We start from the raw sequence: 22037 nt of genomic DNA, 5'->3' as shown, positions 1-22037 counted from the left end.
TCACAAAGGACCTTCCAAGCAGCTGACAGACAAAACACTTCTGACACCCATTCTGGGTAGGATAACACTTAAATATGAGAAGGAAATACAATGCTGCTCACTCCCCCAAGTGCAAGCTAATTTTAAAGTTAATACTGTAAGTCCTTATTGATACAATGTTTTAATTACCTTCAGCCCGTCCAAAACCAGCACTCCTAGCTCTATGTGTACTGCTGATATGACTGACAGCTGAGAGCTTTTCTAAACACCAGGCATAACATTGCAGTCACTAGCGACTCAAACTGCCTAAAATGGTGTGATTTTTATCACTTCGACAAAACTTATGACAACTCTCTTTAAGTGTAAAGGGATTTTTAAAATTTACTAAGATTTATAAAATAAGCCTACCTAAAAGTTTGATGTGTGTATGCAAATTATCTTCAACATCACAGTCTACAACTTCCTTCTGAGAGGAGGAGGAGGGGCAGACACTGATCTCTTCCCTGTGGTGACCAGTGGCAGGATCTGTGGGAATGGCCTGAAGTTATGTCAGGGGAAGTTTAGGTTGGGCATTAGAAAAAGATTCTTCACCCAGAGGGTGTTTGGGCACTGGAACAGGATCCCCAGGGAAGTGGTCACAGCACCAAGCCTGACAGAATTCAAGAAGTGTTTGGACAATACTCTCAGGCACATGGTGTGACTCTTGAGGAGGGTCCTGTGCAGGGCCAGGAGTTGGACTCAATGATCCTTGTGGGTCCCTTCGAACTTGGCATATTCTGTGATTCTGGTATATAGAAAACAGTCTGCCTTTGCCGTATACCAACATTAAAAAAGGTCTCTCCGCCCACAGAAACAAGCTTGGCCCTCCTTTCCTCAGTTTACACAGCCTTCCACTCAAACCTGGGAAAACAGATAGGGCTTTCCCCCCCAAATATAACAATATTTGATTTTCTCTGAGGAAGGGTACACCAACGTAGCCAGTGAGATAAGGCATGCAAGACAATCAATGGCAGAGCTAATCAGGCTAATTCAGCTGTTAAGAAAGCAACCAAACCCCACAAAGCCCCTCAAAGGTCAAAAAGCATCTCCTAGATTATGCCTGAGAATGACCTGGAAGTCAGTGTCATCCAAAGAGTGTTAATATATTAAAATCAGTGGGAGAAAAAATTTTATGCAAGCAAGAACTTGCTCTGTATATGAGCTGAAGTTTTTAAACCATCCCCCACAGAGACAATCATAGTAGGATTCACAATGAGAAAGATCTTATTACAATTCCCCACCAGATACGAATGCAAACAACACCATGTGTCTATATTCAGAAAGCATCTACATTTCTGACAAGTCTAAGATTTCTGAGACCAGAGCAACAAAAGACAGTCAAATGCAAGTAAGTCTTAATTTACAAATACAGGTATCTTGACATCCAAAGGGTGCAAAGTTTTTCGTTTGTTTTTTTTTTTTTTTCTGGCTCATAGAGTATTAGGTACTAGAATATCTGATCTCTATTTTATGTCTGATTCAGTTCCTGCTAAAATAAGAGATGCTAGTGGACCCAAGTGGGAGTCTAGGACATTTCAAAAAACTTTAGCCATTATTGGGCTTGGCTGGCTATGATACATAAAGATGATTTTTCAGGCAGAACCAATGAGCATGGCTCCACCCAATGCAAACTGTGGTCCTGCTAGAGCAGTCCCTTTAGTAGAGACCTGTACACCCTCCCCTGTGTACCTGACCGTCTGTATACTGCCAGTGTAGGTGCACCTACTGCTGGTGCAACAGATGTTAAAGCAGGAAAACCTGACTCCCAGGGCAGAGGATTAATGGGGCATTAACATCAAGGCCCCAGTTGTGACCATTTAAATGCTAACAGTCGTAAGTAAGTTATCCAAAACACGAGCTTACAGTGTGTGCCACTAGAACTTTACTATAGGACATTTGGGGCCAAAACTTGCCCCAGGATATGCATGAAGTCATCCTGATGATGCTAAGGGAAACCCATGTGCTATATAATAAAAAGCAACTGGTTCTAAATAGGGCTATTTTAAATCAGAATGTAACAGGTTATCTTTTACTGAACAGTCCCTTTACTATTTACATTAGAAAAATTAATCATGTCACAGTTGCCTGGATTCATCAGCTGGGCTTTAGTTTATATTCTTCACTAACATTCCCAGAAAAATGGTTAAAGAAAAGCTTGGTTTTAAAGCCTAGCAGGTTGAATTAATGTTCTGTTAAATCTGGCAGAATTTGTCCATGGTTCTTTATTGACCCTTGTATTTCCCCTTTTGACACTGTTGTGATGCACCTTTTCCCATCCAAAGTTCACTTCATGGTCCAGAGATGTTTTTTGACTGAGGAGAGTGTATTTTCACCTTCTCTTCACCTCCCAGAGCAGTATTTCAGGGCCCATCATGAGGTGTGCCATTAAAGCTAAAGCATGCTCATGGCTCCTCTCACATTGCAGCAAACAGATCTGTGAGATTTCAAATCTGCTGAGCAGCAGCAGGTAAACACAGCTTTTGTTTTAGCAGCTCAGTTACAGCTAAGTGAGCATCTGCCCTGGCTGTACACAATAAACCTTCTATTTCAGAAGAGTATAATTGTCATTGCATTTTGCTGTCCTTTGAAACTTGGAGCAGGACGCTTCAGCCTGAGGGTCCACTTCAGACCTTAAGGCACTAAAAAACCCACATCCTTGACTGCTTACTATCATATGCAATTACTGATATCTGTGTAAAATGGAAAGAAAATATCATACTACATAAAGCCTCAAATGATCACCCGGCTTGGGATTCATACACAAGAGGCAAAGCCACAGAAATTCAGTATTGTTACGTGGCTGTGGCACGTGCTATGTGCAATATACTGAGTAAAACTCTGCTGTCACTTTAAAAATTTTCTTATTCCTGTTGGCAGGTTAGGAGGCTCTAGAGAAGTGTCTTATCAGATGCTACTTTTCAGTTTTAATGAAACTTTCTGCAAAGTGGGAGCTGAGCTGCCTCTATATACCACTTCTCTTCTAGGAACTTCACTTGAAGTTATGGACCTGCTTCCTTATATGCAGCCCTTCATTTCCCCCCAGAAAAGACTTTTATATCAGGAATATATATATATATATATATATATATATTTTCTTCAAGAATATATATTTTCTTCAGGAAATGCATTAGCACTTCTTTCTGGTTTATGTCTCAACGCATGGCACAGAAGGAACTTTGAAAGCAAATCTGTGGTGAAATTCAAGACAGGAATGTAGCATGTATGTGTTCAGAACAGAGTTTCCATGGTATGAAGACTGCAAAGTAATCGGCAACTGATCCAAAATCTCAGAATGAGCAATTTGTAGCAATTTCTTCTATGTAAAGTTATCTATAGCATGTAGGGAACAAACACATACATGCATACATGTCTTTGACAAAAATACCCAACCTCTTGGTACACACTGACATTGCATGGTGTACATGTAAGACTTTAATAAAATGTTTGGGGCCCATGCTAACTTTGATTTGTAGAGCTTTGAGTCATGCAGCCCATGCTAATGTTACTCTATGCTGCTATGAATACAGAGAAGAATTTTTAAGACCAGCTCGGTGTGTTACACTCATAACTCTCATTTTATTTCAATTTAAATTGTGTGTTTAATCTCTTTTGAAGGCTTCAAAGATCCTATCCACCTCTTTTTTTGGGCACAGGATCTCATGAAAACATGCATTGTAAATTCCATTCCACTGTGTTCCTCCCTTTTCCACAGTTTTCTTTCTGCCTGTCCCTTTATCTGCCTTTTCTGGTCTCTCTTTACTAATTTCTAGTAATTCCTTTAGCCTGCCACCTGTTCTCTGCTTTCACGTATATATTTTGTAATACTCTCTAACATACATCTTTTCCCTGCTGTTCCTACTTAACTCTCCTGGCACCATCAATGTTCCATGCCATCACAGTACCAGGATTGTAATTTGTGTGTTTACCTTTGCCTTCCATTTACTAGGATAAACTCCCTCTGTCTCACACCTTCACCTTTAGTTAACTCTGATTTCCTATCCTCTTCAATTCCTGCCACTCCAGAAAAGGCAGGAGGAGGAATGAAGTGCTTGTGGAGGCAGTGCTGGCTGTCACAGATTGACAATGAGCACGGTGCCTCCAAGTGCCGAGATGCCGCAGTTTGTAGAGTGAAGTGAGACCTTGGTGCCCGGTATGCCCTCCTTGATTGAACAGACATTTTGAGTGTGGCTGCCGATCACTGTTAGCCCAGTGATTCCCTGCATTCTCCTCACTTCCTTCTCCCAAGCTGTCAGACTGGCAAGGCTCAGGAGAAATCACAGGTTTCTTAATTGCATTTGTGCCTGCACAGAAAGAAAACTTAAATACAGGCTGGTCAGATCTGTACAGATGATGGAGAATATTTTGCTCCATTCTGCATTAGTGTGGGCTCTTTGATTTGTTCCTGGCAGCTTCCTTGTTCCTGAGGACAGAAAGATAAACTGTGGCTTTGTATGGATGAGGAATGACAAAGCAAAAGGAGAGAAAACGAAATTCATTACATTTATCTGTGCAAACATTTTCTTGTACATTTTATGTATCAAGCCCACTCCATGAGCACATTTATCCTGGATGGCTCTACCTTGAATTTATAGAAAAAGCTTGTTCCTACATATACAACAGTCAGATTGGAGCCCTTTATTGGTGCTGATCAGTCTGTCCAGACTCTTCTGACTGCTCCTTGCTCAGAGTCAAAGCATCATGCACTGTTTTCAATGGCTATTTAAGTGGTGAGTGGGCTTTGGCAACCAGGCAGTCCAGAGGGAACGTGCAGCAGCCGCAGGCAGTCTGGTCTGTGAATCCGACTCAAAAGTGGTCAAATTTTCCTTTGACTGCACAGGATAGACTCACCTTTAAGAGGTCATTTTCTAGTCAAACCAAAGACAAAAGTTGACTTAATCAAGATGGTCCAGTGACTCTTGGGAATCCCAGTGCCGTTAGTGATCAGAGAGAAAGCAGAAGCCACAGACAGTCCTTCCCCAGGTTTTGGGTGGCTTTATGGGCAGCCTTAGTTTACTTGGCTCAGTGTCTCACAATTACTGAAATAACAAGTTGCTTTCTTCTTTTTATCGCAAAGTCTCATGGGAAGCTTGATTTGCATACAGTGACTCAGAAAGCTGCCTGCTAAGCTGCACGTACTGTATGTCTGTCTGGAACAAGTCAGAGTAATTTGTCCTCTTATTTACAGCAGCCTATTTATAACAGTACAGAGATGACCCAAGGATACACCAAGTCCACCCTCCAAATACCCAGAAAGGGGCTTTTCACACTCATCACAAAGCCACTAGAATACTATAGCTCCCTCAACTCCTCCTTCCAAATGAAGATGATCTCCAAGGGCAACGGGGAGCAGAGTGGATTAGAGCAGGTTTTGATGAAATACATCAGCAAGAACATTTGTTGTGTCATGATCACAGTAAGAATCCACCTGTCCCAAGATGACACAAAGCCCAAAGGATGGAGGACAAGTGTCCTTGAATATCTATGGATTATGGTATCCATTATTACTATTTTCTCCAGAAATAAGATGTTTCCAAAGGGTAATGTCCTGAGTGATGCAGATGGTTGATCTGCAGCTTTCAGGATTTTTGTTTAATGGTTTCCAATGCCCAAAACTCCTAGAAAGGAATCTATAAAGTCACAACCTTTCTCAATCAGATAATTTCATCTCCTAATAATATCAGTTTCAGAAAGCACCATATATCATGCATGTAGAAGCAACAGACCTGTAATGAATCATATATGTGTATTCTAAATTAATTTTTCACAGGAGTAATTTAAAGTGTCCTATATTAGCATCTCCTGCTGGCTAAGGTTTCCTCCCAAGAATAAGATTAACAATTCTCCAACCTGTGCACCTTCAAACAACTGCTTCTTCCCAGACAAGGAAACAGGTTTTTCTTCTCTGTTAGAGATATAATATTCTTCATTAGAACTGCAGAAGCCTAAGTCTTTATCCAAAATTTTGTCTCATGTACAATTTCTATTTTGCATTAGAAGAAGGTCAGTGTCACTGCTCTGGAGAAGAGAGCAGGTTTCTTAATAAAGCATATCATGCTTATTTTTGACCCTGTTACTAGACTGAAATTAGTGACTATACGAATACATATCACATATTTAATATACAAATATAAACATATATGTCTGCACACACGCCCATCAAGCAGTTATACATATTCATGCATGCATATGTGCAAACAAATCTTTAATTTTATTTTTACCTATATATATTTACACACGTTTGTATAAATACTTATACATACACTTGCATATGTAACTTGTAAGCATTTTACACTCATAGAGCACTTCCTAATCTTTCTGATGTGTCTTTTGTGATATCTAAAGTGTTTGGCTGAACAGCAGTTTTGATTCCTGGAGAAATGATAAATAAAAGGTGTGAATTTTGCAATTCACGATGGAAAGAAACAGAAGAATTCTGTATCGAAGCAATACAAACCCTTTGATTTTCAAGGAAGATATGCAGAACAGGGTTAAAGGTGGCTTGTAAGGTCCTGAGAGATCAGCAATGCTACTTACAGCAATACTACGTACAGAAAAGCCATATATGTAATTATTCTAACATATGTTTACAGCTTTCCCTCTCTCTAAGGCTGGTCATGAAGGATTGGTAGAGTTGACTGTACAACTGATGCAGAATGGAAAAATTTGCTCCCTTTTTATTTTTGGTACCCAAACCTCAATCTTTTCTAGTCATGTTTTTGTTCAGTTGTGTGAGCTGAACAGTCTGGATAAATGGTACATATACCTTTGGCAATACATGAAGGATTCATTTTTTTGCCATTTGTTATTTATACTATGCGTCTGGCCATCTAAGTCATATGCTTCCTGTTTTTAACTGAATGACAAACTTTTCAAGCAGGAGGACAGATTCCAAGTGATGCAGAAGTGCCTCATAACCACAAAAATCTTCACCTGAACATTTTGAAAATGTTCATTAGGAGAGAAATACGGCAGAATAAAATAGGATTTGGACAAGTATGCGCAGATGCCATTTTGTAGTGCTTTGCCAGGCCTAAGATAAAAGACTCAAAATACAAACAGGTGAAATAAGGAACTCTTAATAGTTTTGCAAATGGTTTTACTTCACAAAGAATTGCATGTCATGAGTTAGAGACTGGCATTAAGATTTTATGACATTAATTTGGGAAGACTTACTAACTTATCAGAGATTTTACTTTCCAGGAAAGTGATTCTCCCAAAGTTTAAAGATGTTATGCCAGGTGTCAAACATTCTCTAGCTGTATCACAGCAGTAAGAACAGAAACCTTCCCACTAATTACTCAGTTTAACCTTTGGGTGCATTTTGTTGTTTTCTGGCAATCTCACTTCAGGTCCTTGAGCCTTCTCCATCCAGAAAGAGTGGGAGAGAAGTGGAGGTAACAAATATGATTATTGGTTGAGAGCAATATAAAGCTCTCTCTTCCCAGAGAAAAGATGTGTTCAGTAGTATGTGACAGTAGTGGCAGGCAGCAGGAAAATACATCTTGGAGTGCAGGGAGTTTAAATGATTACTCCTTGGCCTTGGGCAGCCTTTAGACCCACTTGTGCTATGGTCCCTCAGCATTTCAAGAACAGAGCTGGCAAAGAGCTGCTTTCCCACCATGCAAAAGAGCGGCTCATGCCAGAAGAACACCACCTGGAGCGGGCATGTGAGCGGTGGGCAGTGGGGGCTGGCTCCTGGTGCTTTGGACAGAGGAGTCAGAAAGGGTTCTGCTTGGGGGAACACCACCAAAACCATCATAAATGTGAACTTGTCTCTTTATAGTTATGTAGAGTGATCGAACTATTTTCTTGTGTCTATTAAGATACTGACAGCCGTTATGAACAGAGGCTACCTTAGACACTGTGGCTTGGAAGGAAAACAACAGAGAAAAATGTAGAAGATCAACTCCAAGCTGTCAACAATGATTTCTTCTAATTGTGAACAGTGCTGAGATGATATACTACTGACAGTAACAGAAGTTTACTTTACCTCAATATCCTTTAGACACTCAGTTGCGTGTTTAATGCATTCCAAGTCACAAAACTAACTTCCTTTGCAAAATCCTTTGAAAACTATACCTGAGATTATGAGGTGAGCTGGGCATCATCATTCTTTTATGATGGAAGAGCATTTTGTACAACGAAATCTACATTCCACTGCTCTCAAGTTAGGTCTCACTCCATAGGTCCACATTCCCAACATTTCTTTTCTAGATACTTATGCAAATCATAGAGTTGTAGCATGACCTCATAGCAAGACCTTCAAAATATTTTGTCTCACAAAATCCTTGTAGGTTACTGAAGTGCTAGTATTCCTATCTTACAGGTTAGAAACTAAGGCTTGTTACTTGCCAGGGTCACAAAAGAAAATAATATGCAAAAATCTGAAAATCAGACTTTAGAATTCCAAGTCAGTGACATAACTACTGGAATAGTCACACTGTCCACTTCGGGATTTAAGACCCTGCAGACCTTTTTCCTCCTGCCCTCCCACATAATTAAACTGGACCTTGAAGCTTTGTAATTTCTCATTAGGTTTTGTCCTGTGATTTTACTTAACAAATATTTTGTTTTGAATACTTTTTTCCCCTCCAAGTTACTTCCACTATTCCTCTTCCACCTTTGATTTTCCTTCTGCATCCACTTGGTTGCAATTGAGATCAGTAGAAGCTGTTGTGCTAGAACTCCCAGGAGTCAGAAAAACCCCACCAAGGATTTTTAAACTTCTGACTCTATCTTCTCCCTTTGCTTCATTGAATTGCTTAAAAATTAATGCACCATGCAAAGTTTGAGTCTAGTTTTCCATAGGCAGCACAGACTATATTTTGTTATGGCAACATTTTCTGGTGCTGTTAAGGGGGGCACTTCTTCCTATTGCATTGTGCACTTCTGATTTCCTGAATGCTCAGAGAGCACTGGATATTTTTGAGTCTTTCATAAACCTGAACTCCTTGTCTACATCAAGATTCACTTTCACAGACCAGTTCAGAGCATGGCTGTTCCCCAGTCCTGTACCTCCTTTCCTCTTTTCTCTGACATTCAGTCTTCAAGAGGTCTTACTGGTTGTGTTTTCCTCTTAACTCTACTGCCTTGTGCTTGGTGGCAGAACTGTCACATGCAGCTGAGATCACGCTGACCCCATAACTGAGCAATCTTGTATGCCAGCAGCAACAGTAGACCGAGAACATCTCAGTTAGGTGTCGTAAAAAGTGAAGTGTCTGGCAGCCACAAACCTCATTACATCCCTAGCAAAGGCCTTATACAAAATGATGCTCCCCTGATGCAAGAACCTAGTCTTCCCAGATTTCTTTACAACTTCAAGTACAATCCTAGAGCCAAACTGATAGCGTGTGAGAAGTAGGCTGAAGGCTCTTTTCCTGATGGAGACAAATTGCGAATGCTAGCTACTTTCAATACCATGCTCACTGTGCTTTGGCATTTAGAGACATCCTTAAGCATGGATTTCTTGGTTTCTATTGTTTGTATGTTCTGCCCCAATGTTATTTCAGTGTACATTTTAATGACTGAATTTATTATATAGCTCACTGCACAAAAATTTCAGTTACATTATTAAAAACTCCCTAGTACTGATTTTTGGATCAGATATTTCCTGCATGTATTTTGAATCCACTGTTGGTTATTGAGTAGCTTTTCTTAATTTTTTTTTTTTTTGTTCTTGGTCCTGTCTGGGAATAAAGGCTAATATGGGTCTGCCCTCAGTACTGTTACCTTTTTTTTCCTCCCCTGTATTCCAGACTACAGCACAGACCTCTCTTAAACCCAGAGAGACAAGATAAGCCTTTTCTGCCTGGCAGCATTTCAGAGACATTAAGTGTAAGAGAGAAGGTAAGTAATTCACCATGCCTCCCCATTTCTGTAATGGGGGAGGACATCTTGATACATTTACAATACTCCTTTGGGGATATTTCATCAGTTATATCTAACTCTAATGGACAAGAATTGATTTGAACTTTCTACTTAGTGCAGAGCTGTAAACAGCTTCACTCTAGGTTGCAGAAATGAACTGGTGTTTTGTAAAATTGAGAGAAATTTTGAAAACTTCTGTGTTGATCTATTAAGTAACCTAGTAGCTGAATGATCCAGGGGTTACTAACTTGTCTTTTCAATTTTAATAACAGAGAGAGCAATAGCTAACCTAGATGATAAAATTTTTTGTTCTAACATCTCTCTTCCATTTTTGTCAGGGTATTGGCATTTAAACTATTTCATTTACTTTCCGTTGAGATTTGTCAAATCAGGATAGAGTCTGAGAAGGTATTTTCATTGTTCTATTTGATGTCGGATGCTTATTTTTGTAGTTCTCAGAGCAAAGAGTCCAGAGAACTCTCTGTCCTGCTGTAGTAATATCTGCTAATGTTTAAAGTCTATCAAAAAATAGCATCCAAGGCTCTTGGGGTATTCCCCCCACCATCAAGTTTTCTATTGGTTGGTACCTTAGGCAGTTTTATTCCTGGGCATGAAAGCAAAATTCCATCATTTTTTAAAATTTGGCAAATACAGTATTATATCTTTGCCAAGGTTTGCAAAGTGAAAATACAGAGTTCTTTGTAGCTCTGCTAGGGAGCAACTAAGCAGCTACTGTTATCACATGCTGTATTTTTTAATGCCTGTTGTGTTAGAGATTATCTAGGAAGGTTGAAACTGGGGCAAATGATCACATCAGTAATCCATATTTTAAGATGCCTATTTTCAACATATTGATCATCATGGTGAGCTATGAAAGCACTTTTGTAAGGCATTAACAATTCTTTACAGATATAGTCAGAGAAAACAGATGAGCAAAGGAGATACATTTTATACTAATTCTACAGTTAGAAATCAGGCAAACATAAGCAAGAAAAGCCAAAACTATGACCTTCTCAGCTCAACCTTTTGTTCCTCTGAACTAAAGATGTTACCCTGCACGACTGTGTTTCTACGCTGCTTCCTCTCATTGAAGAAAGAGAGAATTGCCTTTTTTTTGGTGCATCATCATCAGGAACTGTTGCTGAAACAAGACAATAGCCTTGAAAACTTTACTATGGGGCCACAGAATTGCCTCTAACATAGGCAGGGCAGAAGATGTCAGCTGCCACCACCATCTGACATTGAATGGGATCCCAACCTATTTCCAGCTGGCATGACCACTGAGAGCCTAATCCTCACAGGCCTTTCTTATTTTGGTAGTCTAACTGACACTGGTAATACCGCCCTTTTGTTACCAATTTTTCTAGTTTCTAGCAAGAGATGACTTGAAGATATATTGAAACAAAATGGAAGAAGGCAAGACTGCCACAAGACTACTGTAACTTTGATACTGTGAATGGTGGGGTAAATAATGAAAAACAGCCTATGTGCCTTCAGAAAGTTGAGAACCACAGTACCAGATACACGGCTTCTGTACCTCTGGCATTTTAAGAGAGAAAAGCTGTTAATTTCCTGCTGGTCCCATGTTAGATCAGAGTTTTTGGCATTCATCCAACACCAATTTAAGGAGTTAGTAGCAAAAACTAGGTCTAAAGTTTAAAGTCTAAATTTTGCTCCCTGGTTTCTACTGATGCTACAAACATGGCAATAGGGAAACTGGACTACTGCTATTAACAGGCTGTGTTCTTGTCTGCAGTTTGTAAACATCTGATTAAATTGTGTATTTCCATATTATAAGGGTCAGGTGAACCACGTTGAATGCCAATATGTTTCTGCTTATTACTTTGGTGATTTTCTTCTCGATATATTTTTTTAATAGTTCAATTTAACTTGATTTTATAAAAAGAGACAGAGCTTTATTTTAAGTGTTTTCTAATGAATTGCTCTAAGATACACATTTCTTAACCCAATACCTCGATTTAGCATCTTTCTTGAGACAAATTTGCAGTTTGGGAATGGCAGAAGATGAAGAGAGAGAGGTGCTAGCACAAAGGATTTCATCTGAATACTTCACATTCCAACACATTTCAGGGAGAAACTGCTAAAAGGAACTGGCTCTTCTAATACACTCCTTATTGTGAAACCACAAAGACAGACTGGAACAAATTTTTAACTTCTGTAGTGATAACATTTGCCCCATCTCTTCTATCCTCATGGATATCCTGGGAAATGGATCCTGGATGCAATACACAATGCTAGCTGCCAATTACTGCTTCACAGACCAGCATCTAGCTGGTAGTGGGAAGCAGCAGAACCTCCTGGCATTCAGTACTTTAGAAGGTGCCCATCTGCAGAGATGACACCTGGGACCAGAGGGATGGCCTGTTTGCTCAGGAGGCATTAGGCATTGAAGCACTCAGGCATGGACAGACTCTTCCAATCAAGTGGAGAAAGCCTATGAGAAATTGTCTATGGTTTTAACCATGGTGGTAAACAATTTACAAACTACCAAAACAAGGTTTGCTAAATTAACTTGAAAGATGACCACTTGGTCTTTCAAAGTAATTCAGCAATCTTTGAATTTCCTTGTTTCTCCAACTAATTTTAAGAACAGATTGCATTTTTTGGTTTGGTTGTTGTTTTATTTTTGGCTAGGAGCATCTACACCTTTGTCTCAGTTCCCCGAATGTTCTAGGATTCATATGAAACATAATCCTAGATGATACGTCACTACACCCTCTCTGTGGAAGGTGTCTAAAAAGGATCTTAATCAGCTGAAAATCATAATGATCTCCTCCAATATAAACAATTATGACAAACAAAAAGACATTCTTTACAATGCCTCAGTATTCCTATCCTTATGTCTTTCCTCTTTTCTTTGATAGTGTCTATTCCCCCTCAAAGTGAAATTTAAGTACAGAAACTCTTCTTTCTATGAATTTGCTCTTTGCTTTTCCAACCACTGTTGCATATTTTTTTCTGTAACTTTTATCTGGGATTTATAAAACTTTCTTATGGATCTGCTTAGCCTGGACTTGTGCTTAGTGAAAAGTATTTTTTTTTCACTTGAACAACTTCTTACACCTTTGCTCATTTGGGCACACTCACCTTCCTGCTTCTTACACTTCATGATACCATGTTTGTGATATGGTAAGAAGTCTTTGTGAACCTTTCAATTTTGAATTTTACAGTCTTCCTTGAATTATCTTTCTTTTCTTCCTTTCTTTTCTTTAAGCCAAAATAAAATAGGCTACCATTATGTATCTGTTCTGGTACTCAGCAGCATCAGAAGTGTTTCCAAAGCAATTCTTAAGCACTGTAGTGTGGCCTGGGCCAAAGAGAAGTTCTTTAAAGGCATATTATAAATGAAAACACTTTCCATAATAAATGCTATTTGCACAACTGCTTGACTTCTTCCTTCTAGCCATTCAATAATGAAAATAATATTTCTAATTTACCTAAATAAATAAATAAATTCTAGTGTCTGGCAATATTCTCATTCCTACTAAATAATTTTAAAGGAATGTATTAAAATGCAGTGTGATGGATTTATTTTCATGAAAATAGGGAGGAAGACAATGAATCTGGTAAGACAAGATGCCAAGATCTTTATACACAACATTCTTGAAAATCTATCTCTTCCCATTCAATCTAAGAAAAAAATTTTGCATTGAAGTGGCTTAATCCAAGGTAATATAAACTTTGGAATTCAAACTAGATAATCATTTTTTCAAATAATTCTTAGACCAAACCCATCTTACATATGGTTCCTAATCAGGGACTCCAATATTATATTGCTAAAGGAAGGTATAATTTTTATTGCTCACCCTCTCCAAAACTTTCCCCAAGTGGCAGCCCACACATCTGATCCTGATATTTTTCACTTGTGATTCTGGATAAATGCAACAATTGTCTGGGAGATACTGCAAGATCCCTTTACACAGGGTGAATTGGGTAAAGACTCAAAATAAGTGGTGCCAATCCTTTATCCATCTGGTTTATGACTGTTCCAGATGGAAGGAGGCTATTAGAACACCACTCTTAACTCACAGCAAAGGCGGAATATAGTCTCCAAATTAATGATTTACCATATGAGCGACCTAAGCTTCATCAGAAGGCCAAGAAAGTATTTGGCCCACTCGAAAATTTTCATATCTGTCTCGAAATGGAAAGGACCAGATTAACATTTCCTGAAGTTTAGTACCAAAAGGGGCTAGGACAGCTTGACAATGCCTGGCAAAAGCAAGACAGAAGTCAGCCCTTCAACTGTTACGCAATTTAAAAACACAGGTCTTCAGCCCACAACATATTTTAGGACAGACATGCTCTCCTGTGGCAGAGTTACCAATCCAGTCATGCAGGTGCAGCGTCTGACATCCAGCTTTGCTTAAAATGAGAAAAGCTACTAAAATGAATTACTTTCATTTTCGTTCAACTGTAATGTTGTGCAACTAGTGCAGACAACCGATGCAATCATGAAGCAATGGAGGCAGTAGCTGGGGGGTGACCAGTGGGTCCCCAAGCTGCTGGGGCAGCTGAGTGGCAGGGCAGGGCTCAGCACACAAAGGGCCGGATGAATAGGAGGAACCCAAAGCTTGGAGTGACACCTAAAGGCAGCTGGGATAATAGAGACCTTTAAAGAGGTCTTTGAAAGTGGAATGTGGAGCGAGGATAGCAGGGGTACAGGAAAGGCATTGCTGAGGATTTTTCTGTTCGTTAAGTGAAGTAAAATACAGCCCTCGCTCATTATGGAGGCAGGCAGCCTCGCCTGGCTGATACATCTCATCAGCCTATTAATAAAGCTCTGCTCGAATCTAGTTTCACAAGGCAACCCATCAGAGTCTGTGCTTCCAACGCGTGGTACAGACACAGGGCTATGGAAAATCTCACCCTCCAGAGAGACCTGAGTGAAGCAGTCTTTTTCATTAATACCAAGTCTGCACAATGAATCAACAACAGATTCAATAAGGCCAGGAAGAGCAAAAATAGAGCTTCTGACCAAATAAAAGATGTAATGAGATCAGAGTGAATTTAATGGGAACCTCTATTCCACTGAATAGGCAAGGTCCCAGACATCCTCCTTCCTGGGTCTCAGGAGCTAAGCCAATAGACTTCAAGTTGCATCATTAAGTTCAAAATCAGACGAACTGTAATTGAAATAAAAGTCTTATTTTTGGCTTGTTGATCAAAATGGAGCTCAGATGTGCCTGAGGGCATGATTTTCATCAGGACCTCAATGCAATCCTTGATTTCCCAAGCACTGCACCTGCAATGAATCATGGGCTCAACTAGTAGCATATTAATACCCAGTTACCTGGTGTGCAGGTGGAAATAGAAAATGCAATATTTAAATGCTTTAAAAGCACCTGCCATTCATAATGAACACAATTCTTTCCAGGCACAAAATTGCATCTTAACACACATATGCCATTACTGAAAATCATGCCCGATGATTTTGAAATAGTATATTCACATTTGTGCCTACATCCTGATAGCCTTTCATTTCCCCTCCCTCCAGTAATTAATCTAAAAGACCTTCTTCCTGACTAAGGAAGTTAGTAGAGTCTCCATATCCTGATCATAGCAGATCCCTTAACCTTGTGGGAGAGTATCACAAAGCTCACATCAGCTGAGAGCCAAGCAGTGATCCTACACTGTAACTTGTAGTCAAAGACCACTAGTTAAAAACAGCATGTGGTCCCGCCTTTAATATGTAATACAGTAGGTGATGGAGAACTGAGAGAAATGAAAAATCTTGTTCTCATGGGTGAATGGACAGCCTGTCATCTGTCCAATTTCCCCCACACATGAGTAGGTAATAAATACAAATTAGCATCCATTGTCCTAACGTCTTGAAGCTTGGCCTCTAACTTGGTGTCACACAAAGATTCAGCAAGTCCCGTGGGATACTCTGGTACCTAGGCAGAAGAGAAGATAATTTAGGAGTTTGGTGATCTGGGGCAGACAAATGAAAGAAATAAATGGCTTCTACGTTTCGCTTGTTTCCTGCAGAAGAAAGTATCTGCATCAAAATGAGTTTAAACATAAGGGAATACATTCTCAATGTGTTGCACAGGGATTTAGCCACATGACTCCCATTGATGTTTATGGGAAATGAGTGGCTAAATCCCCATGTAATAGGTTGAAATTTTAGCCCAAGGAGACTGACTGTGGAGGAACTCGTCAAGGTCTCTGCTTACAAAAATTGTGAGCACATCAACCATTCTCAAATACCATCTCTCTTTACTGGTATAGAATCAAGGGGACCCCTTGAAAGGGACCAGTGAAATTAACTCTTTATTAAAAGGTTGCTGAGAAATCTATAAAACTGCTCTGCCAGCGAGTGCACGAACATGATCTGTGGGTGCAAGTGCATGTCAGAGGATGATAACTTTTGTGTTGATCATGTCACTATTTACAAGCTAATGCTCTCCTGGAAGACAATAAGGAATTATTGAATGATTTAATGATTCAGACTTCAGCAACAAAAGGTATCTAGCAGCATGGACATCCTGCTATAAAATGCATCAAGAAGAGCTTCTAATCACAGTTAGTCTCAGTAGGTTGCAAAAAAAGAAGGAAGATGCTAAATCCCTTGGCTTTTCTCCTGCCTTAAGGAGGATGGAGATAAGAGTCAGATTAAAGTGAGAGAATCTCTTCTGTTTTCCAATTACACAGATACGGGCCTACCACAAGAAAGTTTTCAGTAGCCAAAATTTACAACCAAATCAGCAATATGAATATCAGATTAGGGGTTTAACCAGGAAATACATGTTTAATTCTTTCCTCAACCACATGACAGTTACTGCTCAAGGTAAATTAGCAAAGGACTAGCCTATTTCTGCCTAAAATACATAGTCTGGGTAAGAGTGTTGCTGTGAGACCTGCACACTTTCTGCAGCAGCAATGACAGTTGGATTCTGCAGACATTTCCCCTCCCTCACCTCTTGCCCGCTCTCAACCAAAGAGGGTGTTATGGACAAAAATGAAGTGTTTTAACATAGCAGATCATTAGATTATATTCCATCATCCAAGTTCAGGTTTACAGGGAATCAAGTTCAAGTACAGTTATTATAGAAAGCATGTTCTTCACAGATGTGCAGCCAGCAAAACGATTGTTGCATGTCTGTAGTTTTTTTAATATAGCTGCTGAAGAAAACCCTTCCTGTAGAGATTTCATGATTATTTCATAGACTTGAGAAAACTCTGAAGGTTGTGATAACAGCAAAAGAGGGTTTTTTTTGACAATTATAAACCATCAGTCAGCGGCATTTGATAAAGTTTGAGCAGTGCATACCTATTCTTCTTTGGCCATCACACTACAATTTGAAAAGATAAATTGCAATCCTCTGTGTGTTTCAACTCTGAAACAGTGTATATGCGAAAATTAATCTGGCAGACTCTTCTAAAATCACAGGCTTCTGAGATGAGCAAATGGGTACAGTTTTCTTTTAACTGTTTTTTGAACCCCATGTGTTGAGAGAAAACAACAGAATGGAAATTGCTCATCAAAATGTTAACTTGTGGCACGGCAGAGCCCCAAAGCAGGTGTGTGGCACGCCGTTCCCTTCGCTGACTTGCCTACCACATGGCACCCAGTTCTGCCACCTCCATCCCTTCCTTTTGGAATTCTTCCTCCTGCAAACAATGAAATGTGGCTTGACGCTGAGTCTAGCACAGAAGTGATGTGACCTTTCAAGAAAGCAGGCAGTTTGGGAAAACCTTCATTTAGGATAATCCATCATGGAATAATCCCTTGGATTATCTGTAGCGACCACAGTTCTTCCAGCCCAAATATAACTGTTTCAGGTAATAATTTTGCTACTAGGAGCATATCTAGTCAGAAAAATAATATGATCTTGCTAATTCAAGCTAACAGCTAGGATGCTGACCTATCACAAATAGTTGAATTTTTCAAATTAACAAACACTTGAACAGACAACACAAAATATAAATAAATAAAGAATAAAGCATCACAGAGCACACTTTGTTCATTTATTTTGACAACTCCTTAGGTTTTAAATTGTGGAAATACTTCACAGTGTACAAGTAAATGTGCTGTGATGAACTTTCTAAAAATAATGAAGGCTTCACCATCTCTGCATGAATGTCTATCCCTGTAGTGTGTAGCTGGAACTGAAGGCTAATGGAGAAGTTACTGTACAAAGGTGGCTGAGATTTTCAGAGAAAATATGGGAGAAGAAATGTTCTTTTTGACTTATTCTTCATTCTTCATAGTGTTGTGTGTACTTGGACATCACAGACTGCAAGAAGCCAAAAGCTATTCTGTGTCTTCTGAATCCTTTAGCCTTCTGCTAAACCTCGGTGAAGGATCACTCAGATTTTGCTAAAATGTCTAATGAAAAACACAGTATTGTTTCTCTGGCATCCCCCCCTTTGCCTTGCATAGGGCCTTGCCAGACTTTCACAGGGGTCTCAATCTGATATGCTAAATTTCAGATACCTGCTCACAACCAGGTTTTGGATAAAGAGATGGATTTGAAATAAAAATGCCCATGAGCCTAGAATAAAATTTCACTTGCTCCAAAATCTCACGTCTTAACATATTACCCAGAATTTTAGAAGTCACTTTTGAAATATAAGCTTAAAGTTATAAAATGTTTATCTTCACAACCTTTTTCCCTCCTCTTAAAATGCAAGAAAATGTTCAGTTTTTCTAAGGCACAAAGACAAATGTCGCTCCATAAACTAAAGAGCAATGCTCTTCTTCCAGCTGCATCTTTTTCTTCCCAAAAATGCAATGGAAACATAGGATACCTTATTAATGTCATTTGAAAAGATGCTATTAAGCCCGTGCTATGTGAATAGTTGTCTCAGGGCTTAATCTATCACTCTCTTCCTGGGCAGAGCAGCAAACTAACATTTCACTGTTTTTCTTATTGCATTGCTCAGTGTGGCCTGGATGTGCCAGAGCTCACTCTGTCACTCTCTTCTGGAAGAGCAGAAGAAGCCCTAACATACTTCCAAGGGCCCTTGCATCCCCAATGGGAATGCATCTTCCATGTGCTTCCAATTTTCACACAAGTGTTCCCCCATGGGTTTACATTTCCCTTTCCCAGCAAGAGAGAGAGAGAGAGAGTATCACCTGAATGGGGAACTTGAGAGGTTTCAGAACAGAGGAAATCTCCCTACAAAAAGGTAACGGCACACAAGAAGTTTAAGAAACCCCTGATCATGCCAAATGAGTTATCAGGCTGCAGGGAAGTCTGTGGGCTACAGTGGCCCATCTTTGGTGGCCCTGATATATTTGCTGAATTCACGTTTTCTCTTAGAAAAGGCAGTATGAACAACAGTGTTTCAGGTGGCAAAGAAGGGTTACCAAAGCACACATGCATGGCACTCTTTCCAAATCTTCAAGAGGAAAAAAAAAAGATTGGACAAAAAATCCTCACAGATTCTGTCCCTAAAGAAATATGAACTCTCAACAGTTTCAGCCGTTGGGTTCCAGCAGCTGCTGTTTATTTCTTTCCCCCACCGAGTGAAAGCTGAAGAACAAAAGGCTGAGGACAGAGTATTGCGAGTGAGCTGGCGCGAGTCAAAGAATTGCACTGAACATAAATAGGCTAGAGACGAAGAGGGAAGTTGGTAGGACACGTTATGCTGATAGCACATTTATTTACCACAGTACAGGGCTGACTGAACAGGCAGGGGAAGTAGACAGTGACTGGACTGGGCTGGTGGAGGGCCTGATCAAAATTCACTAGGAAAAGCATTCCTAGTAAAATATAATGCAGCAGTAACCATTGTTATCATATTTACTGCAGAGTTAGTGTAGTTTGCTGCTCTGGTGTGACAGTATTCAGAGTTGAAAAAGGGGCAGCTCTTGCTACGTGGACCGCACTGATGGGCTTTTCAAGTTTGCCATTTTCCTGTGACCAGAGAGGTAAGTAACTCACATAGTTTGATTTCAGCCATGAAATGGCAAAGGGAGAACCAAGTCATAGCTCTGCAGATACTCAGTTGCTCCACTGGTGGCCTCAGCCTTTCCTTTCTTCTCAGGATGGAATTTATTATGATAGCTCTGAGCTCTGACTTCATTCTTAGTGGCTGAATTTGTGTCCAAATGTCTCTTTGCTGGCTGCTTAGACTAGGTGGGAGGGTATTGCCCTAGAGGATCATGCTGTTTGAGGACAATAAACAGCTCTAAAAATTCATGACTTTTCTTTAACCCTCACCTCCTCATTATCATTTTGCAGTAGTAAATACAAAGTGCAGATAAGCAGTGGAAACAGAAGACGTGAAATACCCATGACAAAATACAGAAGCATAGAAGTGATGCTTCCTCTGCCTTTACTTGGAGCAGAAGTTAGCTGACATGACAGAAATCATAAAACTTAATTATTTTCAACAAAAGTATTTTCAGCAAAAAAAGTGATTTGATAATTTTTAAAGATTATTCATAACCTGTATTGCACTAGAGAACCTAAGTCCCCAGGATATGTTGGGATACATGCTGTGTGGCTTTCAGGATGGGTACCATCTCATACTATGAGCTGAACTGCATTAAGAGCCATATGATGCCCTGTGGCCTAACAGCAGGGTATGCAATGTGGATCAACCCATTCCTAAATTTGGTGGGCATACTGGAGCAAAGCTCACTCACACCCTTATCAAGACAAAACTCAGGAGTCTTTTCTTCTCTATGACTGTTTTAAAGAGAGATGTGTCCTTAGAGGAAGATGTTTCAGTATTATTCAGTATTTCCCTGAAATTTTCCAGTGCTGCTCTTATTCAGGATTAAGTTCTACTTTATTGTGTTGTACCAACAAGCAAACAACAAATCCAACCCCAGAGCATTTAGTCTAAATCCACTGGATTTTTATTGCACTACTTCTTAAGTGGGAACAGACCTCAAATGCTACTTCTCCTTTTCTGAAGGCAGAAGACCATAGCACTCGAGCTCAGAAGCTTGACCATTAATTGTTTGTATTGCAGAGCCTATGACATACTTAAGTAGCTGAGCACAACAATAAACACAATAGCCAGTTCATTAAATCATTCTTTGTTAAGACTTTCCAAAGCTTTGGGCTTAAGCCTCTTAAAGTTGAAATCATTATGCTATTTTTTTTAAACAAATGAGCAAACATAACTCACATAAAAAGGGGAAAGCACAACAGTCTTTGATGTATGCATCATCACTGTGATGTCTTACTGAGATTAAACTATATGTCTAACACCGCTAAGAGGTTTCAACAGCTCTTTCCAAGGAGAAGCTGAAATCAGGAAGGGCTATAAAGTGCTGCTGTTGCTGTCACCTCTCTTGCAACAGCTTTCCTTGGCCTGTCATATCATGAGAGAGGCTATCAATAAACTTTGTAGAGTGGTGTTTGTGGTCCCTCTTGTGCCTGTAAGATCCTGTCAAAACCTTGACTTGTTGACGCACCCTGACAGGCTCTGAGGATGACTGGAAATGACAAAAGGTGGAAGAAAGAATGGAAGTTTGCTGCCTTGGGCGAGTTTGTTCTTTTAACACCATGTACGAATATTCCAGCTTAGAAAAATGGAGCTGAACTATTCACAGCCTTAAGGTATGAGGCAGGCATTTTACACAAGGCTATTTAGATATGGATAAAATACCTTAATAAAATGCTACTGTGATGAGTGCACCAAGTTATGCTACTTTTAAAATAAAATCATAAACTGCACCCTTTATTTTGCTACACAGCTCTGGCTGTCTACAACTCATTTCTTCTCTCTGTGCCAACATTGCAGCCACACTGCAAAAGAACTTGGTTTCTCTTTCTCCATAAAACAATCCTGCACCTTTACTCACATCATATGCCATGGACAGAATCTTTGCCTTTCCCTTCCTGTAAATACCTTTAGTATGTGAAATCACACACGATTTGCATAAGAACATATTCTAGGGAAAGCAGAAGAGATATGCAGAGCTAAGCAAAGACTTAAAAGAAGAAATTACCATCTTTTTCCCCACTGTTGCTACTATCTGCCTTTTCTCTTCTCTCAGCTGTGTTGGTTATGATGTTTGTTGTTTAGAACCACGTTGCTCTAAGAGCCAGTTTCTGATGGGTGCTGAGTGTCCCCAGTTTTTGATGGGTTGTTAAAGTTGTCAGGGCCTGGTTTCCTTTCCAGAGGTATCCCCTAGACTGTAAGCAGTATAAGGCTGGGGA

At 39.7% G+C, this 22037-nt stretch overlaps 1 protein-coding gene and 1 long non-coding RNA gene across 19 annotated transcripts in view; one reads left to right on the top strand and one right to left on the bottom strand.

Annotated features, from left to right (window-relative positions):
* Window positions 1-22037, bottom strand: part of ZBTB20 (zinc finger and BTB domain containing 20) — a 475348-nt gene that overhangs the window by 79949 nt on the left and 373362 nt on the right. The gene's annotated exons all lie outside the window — the stretch shown is intronic.
* Window positions 25-20208, top strand: LOC127467578 (uncharacterized). Its single transcript, XR_007903190.1, has 4 exons — window positions 25-136; window positions 1299-1366; window positions 9774-9864; window positions 19671-20208. It is a non-coding gene; the product is annotated as an uncharacterized LOC127467578 (long non-coding RNA).

This window comes from Manacus candei, unplaced genomic scaffold (assembly GCF_025592945.1).
Source record: "Manacus candei isolate 608988 ecotype Guabito, Panama unplaced genomic scaffold, ASM2559294v1 h1tg000014l, whole genome shotgun sequence".
Lineage (NCBI taxonomy): Eukaryota > Metazoa > Chordata > Aves > Passeriformes > Pipridae > Manacus > Manacus candei.
The sequence above is the reverse complement of the archived record's forward strand: the minus strand, read 5'-3'. Positions and strand labels throughout refer to the sequence as shown.